The following is a 17,534-nucleotide window of genomic DNA, read 5'->3' as shown; positions in this document are numbered from 1 at the left end:
TTCCGACTTGTATTAGGATTGATAGATGCTCATGACTAGTGACACCCCGGTATCGGGCTGTGTTGGGTTGTATTCCGCAAATTATGCTATTATCTGCTACTTTGAGGTTCTATTTATTATGCTTAGACTTATTCCTTATGGTTTGACTGTTAAAAATTGAAATGGGAAGTGTCGGCTGGCCTTGTCTTCACGAGAGGCGCCATCACGACCGGGTCCGAGTTTAGGGTCATGACATACCAGAAATTGTAGTAGCATTTGTCTTACACATACTTAAAATGAGCGAATATTTCTTCTCTTTAAATATTGTATGTATTGTACATGAATCAACTAAATAAATATTTTTACAATTGAACTTTGATCCAAGTTTGCTTTGTGAAATATCCATATTGGCTTCCCATAATTTGACATACAAAAGAAATATACGAATTAACATTAATATTTTCAGAGAAAAAGAAAAAGAAACAAAGTTAAATCAATGATTCATTATAACCTTTTAATGCAATTTCGAGCAAACTCTGATTAAGATACAAATAATTACGTAGCTAAAAATAATACAATTATAAATACACTACATATATGACTAAAACAACATTTATTTGCATGTATAAATTATTTACTATCTGTTCTTCTAGCTTATGTGCCACAAAGGTATTGCTTCTTCATGTTACTATGAATAGATTATGTACAATATTTTGCAAGTAGCCTAATAGGATGCTAAACTTTAATCTATAAGAAACTTAAAAATAATTCAGCGCGTCCAGAGGACGGAACAAGACTTAGATAGATACTTTACTGCAAATAGTAGTGCTGGAATTTTTCCCGTGGAATGTCACTGCTATTTGCATAGTGAAAAAAATTGTAGCTTGTAAGGCATCTATCTCAAATAATGGAGCAAAATATGTTGATGCAAAAACTGCCAACTACATATTAACCAAAAATTTTGTCGGAACAACGACCAAAAATTCAAGATTTAGAGGAGGGACTCATCACCCAAACTTTAATTGCATGGTAATAGTAAAAGAAGGGAACAAGATTTAAATATTCGAACTATATTTAATCAAAACGAACTAACACTATTTCATAAAATAAATAATACTAATGATTATTATTCATGTAAAGTACTATAGTTACATGATATTTATTCACTAGCTACTAAGAATGTGCAAAAAATAAAAATTAAACTACTCAATTATCTTTAGCCACAGATCCATCACCGATCAAGTAGTTTATTTTCCCATTAGGGTGCTCAAAGAAATCTTCCACATCTAAGTGGGTGATGTCAAATTCATTGTCATAGACAAAATCAGCTTTAGGGCCTTTATTCTTTAGAGATGCTTGATAAAGCTCAACCAAGTATCTTGGTGTACGATAAATATTTGTCCAATGCCCTTTTCCACTGCAACGATAACATTCAGTTTCTGAACCATTTGTATTTAGCTTCTCATCTTTCCCATTTCACTTTTGGTGATTATTTTTCTTTGGAGGTGATTAACACCAGGAGAATTTCTTCCTTGTCTATGGCCACGGCCACCACCACGACCACGAATAGGGCCACGGCCTTTTCAACGCTTAGCATAATGGGAATACACCTCATCCACTTCAGGCAATGGTGTAGACCCAGTGGGTCAATTTTCGTGATTTTTCATGAGCAAGTCATTGTTTCGTTCAGCCACAAGGAGAAGAGAAATCAGCTTAGAGTACTTCTTGAAACCTTTCTCTCTGTAATGCTGTTGCAGGAACATATTGGAGGCATGAAACATTGTAAACGTTTTTTCAAGCATATCATAGTCAGTGATAATATCTCCACAGAGTTTCAGTTTAGAAGTAATTCTAAACATCGCAGAATTATATTCAGAAACAGACTTAAAGTCTTGGAGACTCAAATGAGTCCAATCATATCATGCTTGTGGAAGAGTAACCAACTTTAAGTTGTCATATCTTTCATTTAAGCCATTCCACAAAACAAATGGGTCTTTGATTGTGAGATATTCTATTTTCAACTCTTCATCAAGGTGATGGTGCAAGAAAATCAAGGCCTTAGTACAGTCTTGGGTGGATGCTTTATTTTTGTCTTTAATGGCGTCTCCAAGACCTATTGCATCTAAATGGATTTCAGCATCCAACACTCATGTCATATAGTTCTTGCCCGAAATTTCAAGGGCAACGAACTTTCTTTTCATAATGCCAGTCATAGAGAAAATTATACCTTAATTTTAGCTCAAAGAGCTTCTTGAGACGCTAAAGAATAACGTGAAATAAAACAATAAAAATAGAAGTGTTATAAATAGAATTCTATTTAAGGTGAATGTCTATATTTAGAGATATTTTAGGGTTTATTGCTTGGTGGCTAAGCCAATCTCTCCCTATAAATAGAGGGTTTTATCAATAAGAATTTCCTCTCTCTACTTTTCTCTGCAATACTCTTCTTCTTCTTTTATTGTTTCATAACACGTTATCAGCACGAGACTCTAAACAATTGAGTAGAAGCTTTGGGATTGAGCATAATGATTGTCAATTATTCCATGAATTTCCTTCGTGATTAAATTCTGGATTTAAAGTATGTATTTTACCGTATTTTTCTCTTTTATTCTATAATTTGATTTTAAATACAAATGAAGATGATAAATTTTGATTGTTACTCTAATGGAGTTTGAAAGAAATTATAACCACCCAAAGTGGTAAAGTTTCTATGCCTTGTCATGATCAAATTCATGTATGATTGTGGGCAAAGAATTAAAACTCGTCCCATTGAATTTGCTCCATTCTCATTCCCTTAAGAGAATGTGATAGCAGTATGTGATATGTATGAAAGAAGACAAAATTATTACCGTGAAGGTATCAATGGATGTGTATGTGGCAATAGACGAAATTATAATCGTCATCATTGTGATAATGAGAATAATAAGAATTTTCAAAAATAATCTTTCACTCTATGAAAGTAATATTTGTCATCGATTTGACATGAGATTTTATAAAGCACATTAGATGATTATGGTCCATTCATGATGTGAATGTAACAACATCTGATTTATGAATACATATTCATTCTTGAAAGAATATGAACGTGCTAGTGGTAGTGAATATACCACACTCACCTCTAGAAGGAGGTTTGAGATGATATAAGAAAATAATATCATTATTATGGCATGAATGGTCATTGGTTATGTACCTATTGCACGCCAAAATATTTTGGTAATGTGATTATTAAAGAATAGCATTAATGCAAGAAACATATTTTGCATATAATTTTGACAATAACTATAATGGTATAACTTTCTCTTTAAAAGAGATATTCACCATATGGATGTTGATGAATATGTGGTAGTACCAAATTAATTGAGAGATCTATAAGAGCTAATTATACTATTTTGGAGAAACACAATTTATTACCAATAATGTATTGTGTTGTAGTAAGTCTTAAAGAAACTTATTCAGTTTCCAAAGTATACGCGAAAGCGGTTGATTATATTGAAACTATAAATAAAGGAAAGATTTAATATCTTCTATTACTATAACGTGTAGCGGGGTAATATGTATGTTAAAAGTTACCCGCTTTATTCTCCAGTTTGTACTACACAAATAAAAGAATGCCACAATGAAGTAGAAGTTTATTGATATAAAAACTCATATCATAATAAACTTGGAGTTTATTGATAATTGCACACATCATGGTGTAAATCTGAAGTTTATCAATATTGATAATTTATTCAGTTGGCATAATTGGTTTAGTCATACCAATTTAAGTATGATGTGCAAAAATAATAGAGAATTCACATGGGTAAATATTAAAAAACTAGAAAGTTCTTTACGAAATCTCTTATATTGCTTGTTCTCATTAATTAATTGACCAACTAAAATTGGGATTGAATCCCATGAATGCTGGAAATATCAAAGGTGAATATGTGCTCATTCACCTACCATGTATACCACATAAGATGCATGTATGAGATGGTTACGTGTGCGATTATTATTAACCCGCAACCTGGACGGTGTTTGCGAGGTAACTTGCTCAATAATTTAATTTCGAGCATAATTTCTAGATTTTCTATTCAAGAAGTCCATCTTGATAAGTTGGTTTACATCTTAGTTGGTTTAGCAAAATAATTTATTAAGTGCCTCCGCTTAATAGCTAAACTATTGCTTATGAGAACAAAGTTATCTATATCAGTTTGATATAGGTTATGTACGAAAGTATAGTACATTCTCCCCTCACAAGTGGTTCAGGGTCAGGAACCAAATAATTCCATCTTATTATTATTGATGTGCGGTGTATATTTTGATTAGCACTATGACACACAAAGATGGGCTCTCAAAGTTGAGGAAACAAGTTAGTTTTTCTAACATGAGGGGCAGACATGATAAACACTTGAGAAAAAGTTACGTGGAACGGATTATCATTTGTATATATAGATCCTCGAATATCATAATATGAACTTGAAGTCATAAAAAGATAATTCGTTTGCAATATATTTCAAAGCATGCCATACGCATTTGCTGACCCAAAGAAAGTAACTATATTCTCATTGCAAATGCTCATATTAAGTCCTAGAAGGACAAAGTCTATGGTACGCTTAAAGCGTATAGACAAATCGGATTCAAATAAAACTTCTTGATAAAGAAGATGAGCAAATGATCAAAGTGATCATAATAAGGAGGCAAGTGATCTAGAAGATCACATGACATAACACTTCATAAAATCTCATGAGAGATTCAGGTACCTGAATATATGAATGAAGAGATCTCTATGTTATGTCTTTATGAAAAATTATTGGAACCGATATAAAATGTTCGTCGACGAACATCTATCATAGCGCTAAGTATAGATGGGGATCTTAAGACTGTCGAGACAGATACAAAAATATTGGCCAAATAGACGATACACAATTCAAATAGAATTGGTTTAATATGAAAGACTTGTAGTTTTGGACATGTAGTTCAAATACTTAAAAGTATAAAGTTAATGGTATGTGAAATCAGTTTCCGATATCTTATATGTCTAGCATGACATAAAAACTTGATATGCATCTAACGTCTATTATATGGCTTATATGACTTAACTTATATGACAATCCATGAAGGATTTAAGTCGCTTAAAGCATATATAATTTTTGGTCTTGAAGTACCACATCCTAAGTGCAATTTGTGCACATATGTGGAAACCCCAGCGACCAAGCACTCCCGCCCCCAAAAGCGGAGACCGAAGAACCGCCAGATCTTGCTATAACTATAAGCATGATAATGTGATAGCGAGAATACCTATATGGAGATATTGAAAAGGCCATTTCACGGAAGTCTATGAAGACATTACATCTCTATCAAGAATGATGATTTCAAGATGCAATATATTCATTCAAGTTAATATGGTTAATTTGTTTATCAAGTCTCTACCAAAGATCGTTTTGAAGATGGTGTACAAGATTGGAATTCAAATGCTTAAAGATGTGAATTGATGCTCTCATCAGGGGGAGTTAATGCGCGTTGCACTCTTTTTCCCTTACAAGGTTTTTTCCCATTGGGTTTTCCTTGCAAGGTTTTTAACGAGACAACCAAAAAGCGTATTGTTAGATATGTGTACTCTTTTTCCTTTTCTGCAATTTTTTCCCATTGGGTTTTTTTAGTTAAGGTTTTAACGAGGCACATTATTTTTTGAATAGACATTCAAGGGAGAGTGTTATAAATAGAATTCTATTTAAGGTGAATGTTTATATTTAGAAAAATTTTAGGGTTTATTGCTTGGTGGCTAAACCAATCTCTCCTTATAAATAGAGGGTTCTATTCCATTGTAATTCATCCCATATCAATAAGAATTTCCTCTCTACTTTTCTCTGCAATACTCTTCTTCTTCTTTTATTGTTTCATAACAAGAAGAATAATATTGCAGAGAAAGAGAGAGTAATTCTTATTGAATTTTGGGATAATTTACAATGGGGTAAGACCCCTCTATTTATAAGGGAAAATGACTTAGCCACAAAGTAAAACTCTATAAAAGATAGACATTCACTCTAATTACAATTCTATTTATAACAGTTTATTAGTTGTTAAGTAAAATATTATGAGTGAATTTGTTATTCTTTTTTCTTGAATTACATAAATATTTATTTTATCCTTCACTGTGCCTTTCTTTACTAAAGCCCATATTTTGATTTTGCTTTGCACTTATATTGGAGCGCTTTTTAGAGCTTTTAGCTTTTAACAATACTGAATTAACCTGATTTACTCATGTTCCTGGATAAAGTGGGTGATATGTGGTTGGCACACGTTACGAGTTAGAATCGTTACGGTGATCCAAGTATGGTATTTAAGTAGAGATGGCTAGAGGAGTTGATCCATTTTCCATGAGTTACGCAGCTGGAAACACCAGATTTCTTAGTTATAAAAACACTTTTGTTTTGGTATTTAGTCGGAAAACGGTTTATGGAGTATAAATATAATTTGTCCTTGATAGGTTTGGTGTATGACTCTTCTAATAGAGTAACTTTCTATCTTGTAATAGGCCTGAAAGAAAACTTTTAGAAGCTTACACATATTCTTGCAGGATTTGTTGTTCATTTTGTTCTGGTTGGACAGTACACCCCCCCTCCTCCCTCTAAACAGAACAATGAAAAGCTATGATTTCCTTATGCTAATATCATTTCATTGATTTGCTTCAAAAATTATATTACCCTTCTAGAGTTAAGATTTTTAATGAACAACTCTTTTCTGGTGGATGACTTATGTAGATACGTAGCATGCACAAAAATATTTTCTGAAGGTCCAGAAGAATGGAGACCCCCCCCCTTCGCACAAAAAGAGAAGGTGCTCATCCCTAACCCCCAGAAAACATCAAAAAGTGGTATGAACCATTTATCTATCTTTTCTTCTGAAATTTTATCCCAGCTTAACATAAAAACAAGTAGTCATTTTCTTGTTCTATATTTGCAGCTCTCTCACCAGTGTCTTCATTTTCCAAAGCTTCCCGTTCGTTACCAGATCCTGGGTTTGTACGAAGGCCTGATTCTTCTTTGTTACCTAGCAATCTGATTATTGCTTCCATGCCATCATGGACAGACAACACTGTCCAAGCTGGTATGATTGGATTTGGAGGTTAAAATTCCCTAACAAAATAAAAAATTTCATCTGGCTGCTTGCACAAGACATGCTCTCCACTGGAGCTTTCCTGCACAAAATTGGAGGTAATTGTAACCCTGAATGTTGTTTTTGCTGAACCATACTTGAAACCAGTGACAACATCTTTTTTGCACAATTGCCATATCAAAATTGAGTACTATACTTTGGTACAAAAAGGTGTGACCAGAAATCCCTTCCATACCAGAGTTAAATGGGAGCCCCCCATGAGGGGCACTATAAACTCAACATAGATGGGGCAGCCAACGGCAACCTAGACATTGGGGGAATTGGTGGGGGTATTTCGGACTCTTAATGGAGACTTGATTATGGGGTATATGAAGAACATACCACATACCACCATCACTGTGGCAGAATTAAAAGCTTTGCTAAAGGGCCTCCAAATTGCTGAACAAAATGGATGGGTTCCTTTAGAAATAGCTACAGATTCGGCTGAGGTAATAAAAATACTACTCACAGACAATATAATTTATGATCCTATAATTTGTGAATGTAGGTTATTGATCCAAAGGATGGACAGGGTGGTGGTGAGACACAGTTACAGGGAACAGAATAAAGTGACTAATGCACTGGCAAAAAAAGCAACAAATTCAAATTTTTTGGGAAGAACTACCATGCTAACAGTTCATCTGATGTTAACAAATTATGTATTTTGGGCAGATAGTTAGAAATTTTTGACATGTAATATGAATACACTAGAACAAAACACGTGACTGATGTATTTTTGACATGTGACTGATGCACTGGCAAAGAAAGCAACAAATTCAAATTTTTTGGGAAGAACTACCATGCTAACACTTCATCTGATGTTAGCAAATGATGTATTTTGGGCAGATAGTTAAAATATTTTGACATGTAATATGAATACACTAGAACAAAACATGTCTGTTTTAGGGGAATTACTGTACCTCCCTCTAACCATAACCAAAAAAAACTGTCCAAGTTGACAGTTTATCCCAAATGAAGAAAGGTTCAGTCTTTGTTAGGATGCTCACCTTTGTGGATCGTGGATTGTATTGACATTGAGACGGTATATACTCTAATATGGATCCTGGAAATACATTGAGACGATATATACTCTAATCTGGATCCTGGTTTGCAAATGTGCACCATCTTGGGGCATCCTTCGAAAGATGAACCTTGTGCAAACAGAGTTTGTTCAATTAAATTTGATTTCCATTGTTTTGGCCTCCAAGGTTTAAAAATTTGTTGTGTTATGTTCTTTTGATGAGACAAATGGGTTTGACTAATATCACACGCAGTGGCTTAACAATCTTATATGCACACAATATATTGTTAGTTTAACTGCAATCCTCTATCAAGCTATCCCAATGATCTGTACACTTTGATACTTTCCATACACCAAAAGAATATATGGTTAACCACCCATTGAACTTTAGATCTTGTGTCTGATTTCGTCACATATACACACCCATGCTTGCATTATCATTTGTCATAAATCAAATCTACCATTATGAAAAGATGATGTGTGCACTATTAGTCGAAGCACCTGTAATGATTACAATTTAATTACAACTTTTGTTTGGATTTTGTCCAGGTGTTGTTGCTGATTCAAAATCTCTCGGTCAATCTAGCAAGCCCTGATTTTGAGCATCATTAAGTTGATTATACTTTCTGTTCCAATATTCTTGTTTACCCCTAAAATTGGATAACAATTAAACTTATAAGTGCTTTTAAGGATATGCGATTTCACTTGGCACAAATTGAGAAATATGAGAATTTTAGAAATTAACTGTAAAATAAAGCAAACCAATATAATGAGTGGTTATGACCTTCGAGCTAGATCGCCCTCGAACCAACAGAGTATACTAAAAAAAGTATGAATTAAATAATAGAGCTTAAGAGAGAAAATGTAATGTATTGCTTTGTTATGCATGAATATATGTCTACAAAATGATTAGATCCCCTTTATATAGTAGAGAAATTCTACTTATGGTACAATTCTAAATACAGAAGGAAATCCTATGATTGACTAATAACCGGTCTTGACTTGATATGTGCCAAGATTTCTGCCACGATCCTTGCCCGATCACGGTTATCTCGGCTTTCTATTATTCGACATAGCGGGCTTCCTTCGATCTCGCTCAATCTCCATCCCGCTTCGGTCTCAATCATGGTCGATCTCAATCTTGATAGATCATTGATTCATGAGCTTAACAAACAATCTTCGTGCCATGGTTCGGTACAACGCGGGGCCGAGCCTTGATCTGCCACCCCGATTCTGATTAGCCATACAAAATTAGGCAAGCCTGATTTTGAACGTATACAGATAGTCCCCTAGTATTTTGGAGTGAAATGACAAGAAACGAATTCAGTCTTCGAGCTTCCCCTCGGTTTACCACGACATAAGCAATGAGTTCGATCATGACGTCGGTGACAAGTGGGCACTGAAACATCTCGTTGGTTCGGATGTCGAGGCATTAAATGCCTGTCAGTTGTTGTCGGCCACTACCGGTTCTGAACCGTCGTCTTTAACCTATAAATATATCTTCCTTTTGTTGCCCAAACTTTACTTTCAATCTCTTTCATTCTAATCTTCATAGTTCTTTGCATTCTTCAGAGTTTCCTATCTCCAGATCTTTGAGTTTCTTTGCTTGTTGTCACGACCCAAATCGAAGGGTCACGATAGGCACCCGGTGCCTTACTCAACCGAGTACCAACATAACATATCTTTCTTATCATACTATCATTGGTAACTAGGCCAACATGACCACAGCTCGTAATGTATAACTATAAGTGAGAAAACAATGTATCAATGAACCATCTTTCTTAAAACATGAATACATATGGGTCGTCCAGGCCTCTGACATACCGTACAAAATGAAACTCTGTCTACAAAGCTTTTAAGAGTATTTAACATCAAATGGGACAGGATACCGGCTTACCCATAAGCCTATAGCAAAATTCTAGCACGGTGACTCATACACTCGGCTTTACTCCGAATGAGGTGGAGTCTTACCGATCCTTCGTTGAATGCTAACCTCGTCTACTATGAGGGCTCGTCAAACTAATTGTCTATATGTGCAGGTATGAATGCAGCGTCCCCAACAAAAGAACGTCAGTACGAATAATGTACCGAGTATGTAAGGCACATAAATAAGTATATATAAGACATGGAAGAAACATGGAGTAAATGACTCAACTTGTAAGTCTAGATAACTCTATAAATCATGAAATACTTATAGTGTCATGCATATGCGTATGAATGTCATGTCGTGCATAGGTACATGTGTTCAAAACATCATCAAGCCTCTGAGGGAATCTCATTATATCATCTCGGCCACTGTGAGCAAAATCATCAACGTATACCAACTGATCAGGTGATGGTGCGTATATAACATTGTAACCTTTTCACATATCCCATATACATTTAACATATATATATACGCGTATATAACATCATCTGGTCATGGGTCAATGTACATGTATAAATGAATGTAATGCATGAGAAGTACGTCAATAAAATCTCTTTGAAGGTCATAAGACCATTATTCCTTTGATTAATGTCATGAAGTAAACTTCATCAACTTACGTATTTTCTGAGACCCATGAACAGACGATAGAATAATAAGACATATGGGGAATCAAAAACATATGAACCTCTAATATTTCTATGAATATAGTCATTTATAGAAGTTGTGTATTTCCTCGTTTCATTTGTATCGTATGGATCATGCCAAAATTAAAGAAGGGACAGTCTTAACATACCTGGACCGATTCTCTTGACAATTCCTCTAACACACGTCTTTTTCGACGAAACACGTAACGGCGGATCGAAGTAGGGAAAAATCTGTATGATATTCTTGAGAAAGATTATACCGTGCTTTCTAAGAATTGCATCTTACGCATAATCAGATCTTGTATGAATCTGCTGAAGCAATTTCATGTTGTCATCACTTGTAGAAGTTTGCTGGAACACTTCATTTTGCTATGAAGATTGAAAAATGTCTCTCTTTGAATCTTTGAGATGTCTTTTACCTTAGTGGGTGTGGGTCACTAAGATGATGAGTTAGCCACAAAAGATCCTCCAATTTCCACCTATTTTAATGATTATGAGTCATCGCTTGGGCTTTAAAATCAAGTCCCCTTGGCTGCCACATTAGGAGATTAATCAACCTTATCTAAATATGCTTAATTAATTAGTTAATCTCCTACTAAAATCAATAATTACCCAATTATCCACATAATCAAGAATTACTCAAAATACTATTCACTTTTAACACATTTTTACACCTTATAATCATGGTCATGTGGTACCTTATGACACTAGTCCATAAATAAGGGGTATTATAGCTTGGACAATATTTTATCCCCAAATTGCCAAACTTCGACGAAACGTTTTTTCTTCGATTTGCTTACCCTCTGACCTTCACGAATTTACTTGTCAGTTGTTTGAAATATCATAATACTTACAATATCAAAGTAATCTCATTTCCGAACTTACATCGATTAACTTACAACGAAACTTTAATGTACAAAAATATGGGAAGTAACATCTCATTTTCGAGCTTTCATCAATTTACTTATGGCGTACTTTCACGTACAAAAATATGGGGTGTAACACTTGTTTTTCCCAAAGCACCAAATATCCCAATCTCTATTCTTCCTTGCTTACAAAAACAAAATGGCCAAAACATCTAAAATTGTTCCGTAAATGGAAATTGCTTCACCTTCATGGTCGGTTGGCGAGGAACCGGTGGCGGAGCCATGCTCTGAGGAGTTTTTTCGCGGGGGGTGTGATCTTGATTCTAATTTCAAGGTTGAAAAGACTTCCTCAGTGCCGGGCCGATGCGAGCCGGTATCGAGGTATATATGCTCGATAACCGAAAAACTCCTCTCGCTGGCTAAAAAAGACTACAACTGGGGTAACAAACACGTGGTGGTGCCTGCTCCGGAAGAAGCAATCACCACTCATGTAGAAGGATTCTTAAGTGTTTACACTTACCCTTTCACGTTGGGCCCCTTGGATTCGATAATCATAGATTTCTACAAGAAATACGAGGTGACCCTTGGTTAGATTCATCCCTCTTTCTGGAAGACAGTGATACTCCTCTGTTTCTTCTCGAGCAAAGTCGATGGGCTTCCCTTCACCCTCGGCCACCTCATACGCCTATATAGCCCCCGACTCTATCGAGGAAGACTAATTAAGTTTTAACGTCGAGCCACCAGAGCACCGTTCTCGAGCATAAATGAGGACAAAGATCAGGGCTGGATGAGCCGATTTGTTAGAGTGAAGACCTCGGACTTGATCATGGCCGAGAGTATGCCATTTCTTGAGAAATGGAATATGAAACATAAGTATGATTCCGTCCCTGATTTCTGTTTATTGTCTTCATTTTTTCACCCTTTCTTATCAGTGTTTTACTGGATGTAGCCATCGCCTGGATGCCGGGTGCGGTCCCCCAACTCGCAGACTGGGTCAGGAGCCTGATATCGCAATTGACACATGTCGAGCGTGCATGGCGTGATTTGGCGAAGGGTCGATGAGAGGCTAGTAGCCGTGGTAAGTTTCTCTTCTCGACTTAATGATTTGACCATTGTTCGAATATATTTTTGAACTTATTCATTTCTTTTCATTTGTAGGTCTCGGGAAGGATATGATGATGAGGCCCCCATCCGGAGATGAAGAAAACCTTCCCCAACCATCTACTCTGAAGCAGAAGAAAGAGCGGAAGAGGATAGGGGCTCCGAGCTCCACAAAGTTAGATGAGCAGAAGCCCAAAAAGAGGCAAACTCGTAAGGGAAATGTCATCCTCTAACAATAGACTCAGTCTGTCAGCTACTGAATGAGCCCGAAGAGGATGAAGAAGAAGAGAATGAAGATGATTTTGGGCTGGTGGTTCGTGCGCAAGCTAGAACCGAGGTTCGGAGAACTTCGGAACCGGTGGGAGTTGATACTGCTCCGCCTAGGCTTGAAGAGGTCGAGGAGGAGACTTCGGCCCAAGTCCCCGAGCCAAGAGGAACCAAAGATGCTTTACCTCTGGGAAAAGAGACAGTTGAAGAAGTGGTGGATGTTGGTGCAGAAACCGGACTTGGGGCTCCCCAAGATAGAGGTAGTGCCTCAAAGGACCCACTTGGGGCAATAGAGAACGAGGATTCCCCCTTGTTTCCTTCAGTTTCCGATTCGATGATACGCGATGCTTATGCCGCGGAGACTTGTCACGGGGAAGGATCCCACGGAGAGGAAGATATTTTTTGTGGTTATTTTGTTGGGGTAGAAGATGTCTTCGATCTGAGTGACTTGGAGGTTCCTAAGAAAAGCTCAGGCGATGCTTTCTCGAGACTTAAAATAACCAATTAGTTTTCAGCCACTAGTGTCGATCCCGGGTGCAAGCGAACAATCTTTATCACAGTCTCGGAGAATGCCCAGGTTCTTGCTACCCCTGTAGGGGTTGCCAGATACCTCCGGTATTTGGTCACAGAAGAAGAATGAGCCAAGATGGACGAGGTGGGAGCACCTTGTCTTTTCAATGAAGCCCAACAGGCTCTAAACCGAGTAATCCGTGATTTCCCTATAAATTTACATACTTATATTTTCTCCCTTTGTATAACTTTCCTTTTTATGTTTGCAGGCATCGGTACTTCACTACGAGGCTTTCCACTGATTACAAGGAGAGCTGAGCCGGTATGAGGCCGAGATCCGGGGGCTCACTGAGAAGAAAGATGCCTTCAAACATCTTAGTGAGCAAAGAGAAATGGAGGTTAAGAGCCTTCGAGCTAATTTAGAGGTGGCCCAAAAAGAACATGCTAATCTGGTCAAGCAGGTAAACAGTATCTTCAAAGTTACTGAAGACGAATCGGGTACTGTGACTAACGATCTAAATCTGCAGGTCCACCAAAAGATTCACATAATCGGGCAGCTCTGTGAAGAGGTAGAGACTGTAAAGACAGAGGCCGTAGTATGGAAAAAGAACATAGATCACTTAGCCTTAGAAAAGGAGACCGCACGGGCCCAGTTGGCCTCGACTGAAGTTCAGCTCCGAAATATAAAGGAAAAAACCTTGGCGCAAGCCACAAAAATTGAGGAGCTCCAATCTTAGTTGGGTTCTATAATTTCTGATCGGGAGAAGCTGGTCACAGAGCTCGAAGTGGCCAAATCGGAGGTCGAAACAACCAAGGCCAATATTGATATAGTAGTGGCTATCTACCGGGCTGATGCTGAAGCTACTTAAGTTCGGGCAAAGGAGGTTGCCGAGGCCGCTCAGATTCACGCAGAGAGGATTGCCGAGCACGCCAAGTGTAAATCTCAAAGGGAGACCCTTGAAGAAATCCATGCTCGGGGCTTTGATCTTTCAACTGAGATCAAGGGCACTAAGAAGCTTGAAGTTGAGACTGAGAAATTAACTTATCTCGATGATGACAATAGATCCAACAGCTTGAGTGAATCTGAAAATGTAGAAGACCCCGAGGGCAGAGACTCCACTCCCGAAGATGACCAAGCCACTTAGGCTTTAGTTAGTCTTTGTATTTCTGTCGAGGCCCTTTGTCCTTTTGTAAATAACATCCATCGGGTTGTGTTTCCCTTGTAAAAAGGTTTTGATGAATACATAAAACTTTTTTCCCTTCCATGTCTTCTGAATCTGTTATCTTTTTGTGCGAGTCAAAGCTCCTTAGCATAAAATTATGAGGTTGTTTTTGAAGGTCCAAAGTTTGAGATGGTAAGGACCGATAATAAGTACTGCCCCTGACCATTTCTGATCGATAGACCTCGAATGACCATTTGAACTTGAGTTTGAGTAGCTCTTAGGCTTAACAGTCGAGTAAGGATTTGCTCCAACTTAAATGAGGGTAGCCCTTAGGCTTTATAGTCAAGTGAAGACTTGCTAGAACTCGAGATAAGGTAGCCCTTGGGCTTGATAGGTAGTCCTCGAGTGAGAATTTGCTCGAACTCGGGTTAAGCTAGCCCTTGAGCTTTGTAGTTGGGTGAGGACTTGCTTGAACTCGAAATAAAAGTAGCCCTTAAGCTTTATAATCGAGTGAGGATTTGCTCGAACTCAAGATAAAGTAGCCCTTAGGCTTTATAATCGAATGAGGACTTGCTTGAACTCGAAGTAAAAGTAGCCCTTAGGCTTTATAGTCAAGTGAGGACTGTCACACCTCCTTTTTACTTACATCCCCCCAAGGGTATAAGAGAGTTTTTTCCAATTTTAAATGACAATCGAAATGGAATTATTTTATTTAAAATTCAGAGTCGTTACTTGGGATGATTTATAGTGCCCCAAGTCACCGGTTTCAAATCCCGAATCGAGGAAAGATTGACTCTGTATTATAGTCTGCGAACACAGAAATCCGGGTAAGAAATTCTGTTAACCCGGGAGAAGGTGTTAGGCATTCCCGAATTCCGTGGTTCTAGCACGGTCGCTCAACTGTTATATTTGGCCTATTATCTGATTTTAATACATGTTTTAGCCTATGGTGCCATTTTAACTTATTAACCGCTTTAATCATTTCTAAGGAAAATTGCAACGTCGTTTAAAATACGTCTCAAACCACATCACATAAATGCACCCGCGGCTCTCGACATATTTTATCTAACGTTGTTGAGATTTAGATTTGGGTCACATAAATGCGCACCCGAGTTTAAGAAGGTAAATTATTAAACAACGCTCCTAAAGCAACTACGAATTTCTCAACTTTGAAGGGCCATGGAAATTTACTAAATGGCGCACCTCGATTTCTAAGGATAAAAATACTAATTAAGCGAGGGCCGTGCAATTTTGCAATTTTATTTGGCACGACACACCTCAATTTTATTAAAGGAAAAAGCAATTAACTAAGGATGTTCATATTTAAAACTTAATTCGAAATTAAGTATCACAATTACGTCACGGGAACTGTACCCGTAGTCGTGATATTACGTGTCTAAAGCAAACCACGAATATTCATGACTCGCTTTCCTAAAATTGGGATTTGCAAGGTTCATATATTATCAAAACAAAAAGCCATAAAACACATCGGTGGAAGTAAATTATTTAAACATGCTAACGAAGCTAGGCCAATAGAACTCAGAAAACATATCTTTTAGCGGCAAGAATTAAAATATAAAATAATCATTAGGACACAAGGCAGAAAAGTGGTAAAGAACATAAGCACTGAACTTCAACAAAACCAGATTATAGCATATACCTCAGTGGCAAAGCCAATGATCCTTTCAAAAATATTTCTTTTATTGTAGCCAAAATAGAAAATCATTTGGTGGAAACTAAGAAAATGCAGAACAACACATGAGCAGCAGATTCGACAAGTTAACAGTCCCTATATTCCGGCAATTGACATGTTCGATTCTATGGGATATGATGACAGAAAAATGGAAGGCCAAAAATATGAATTGTCTATTAAATATTACAAACTGTTATGCACTCCACGAGTCATAGAAAGAGAAAGCAGATTCACATGATTTCACACTGCTTTTTCATAGATAAAAAAAAACTCTACACTCAGTCTTTATCTCTATTGTTATCCTACTAGTAGCGGATAGTTATAGTATAATTGCAGAATAAGGATAAAGTGGAGAAACGACTTCAAGGGTCCATTAAAGCACCTCGATTTAAAACCAACAAAAAGGTGAAATACGGAAAATATCAGAGATTGTGCAAAAAACAATTAAGCCAAAAGGAGGAACAAAGAGATGGCACAAAAGCAGACCAACATCAAAATGGGTTACAACTCTAACATTTGGTTATCCTTAAAATATGTTGAAAATTCCCAAATGAAATCTAATATGATGCTACTGTAGCAACTACCAAGAAAATGATAGTAAACAACCAACTAAAAAAAAGCAAACAAAAGCATCTATTCTAAATCTAGAACTTAATACATGGATATCTCTATAGTGATTACAATCCAATTTCCTATACTAGAGTATAGATCCCAACCCAAACACAGCAAATACCCTTTTTCTTTCACATGATTCACTCATCTCAGATATTTAGAACCAACTGACTTTTTTTTTTAAAAAAAACGTCTATAAACCTACACATCAGGTTATTACCACCCAAGAAACGCTTAAGTCGTCACACAAGCTTCATCAAATTTTCGATTGATGACAAGTTAACTAACAGATTTTAGTCGTATAGGTCACAAACAAAACAAAAAAAACTTGTTTCATTTCACGACAAAACAAATTTAAACAAAAATAAAAGAGGGATGCACCTGAGAGTATAGAACTGCAATCGATTTTAATATTTCAGAAGTAAGAAGTGTGGATACAATAAACAAATGCTCAGAAAATAGCTATGAATTCAGCAACGGAGGCCGGGATCCCGAACCCAAATACAAAACTCCAACTCAAACTTTAATCCAACTCCATTCTTGAGAACCAAAGATAAAAAAAAATACTGAATTTTTTTTTTCTTTTTTTTTTTGGTAATTTTCTAATTTTTTTCGAA

Source organism: Nicotiana sylvestris, chromosome 3, assembly GCF_000393655.2.
Source record: "Nicotiana sylvestris chromosome 3, ASM39365v2, whole genome shotgun sequence".
Taxonomy (NCBI): Eukaryota; Viridiplantae; Streptophyta; class Magnoliopsida; order Solanales; family Solanaceae; genus Nicotiana; species Nicotiana sylvestris.
Note: the sequence above shows the minus strand (reverse complement) of the source record.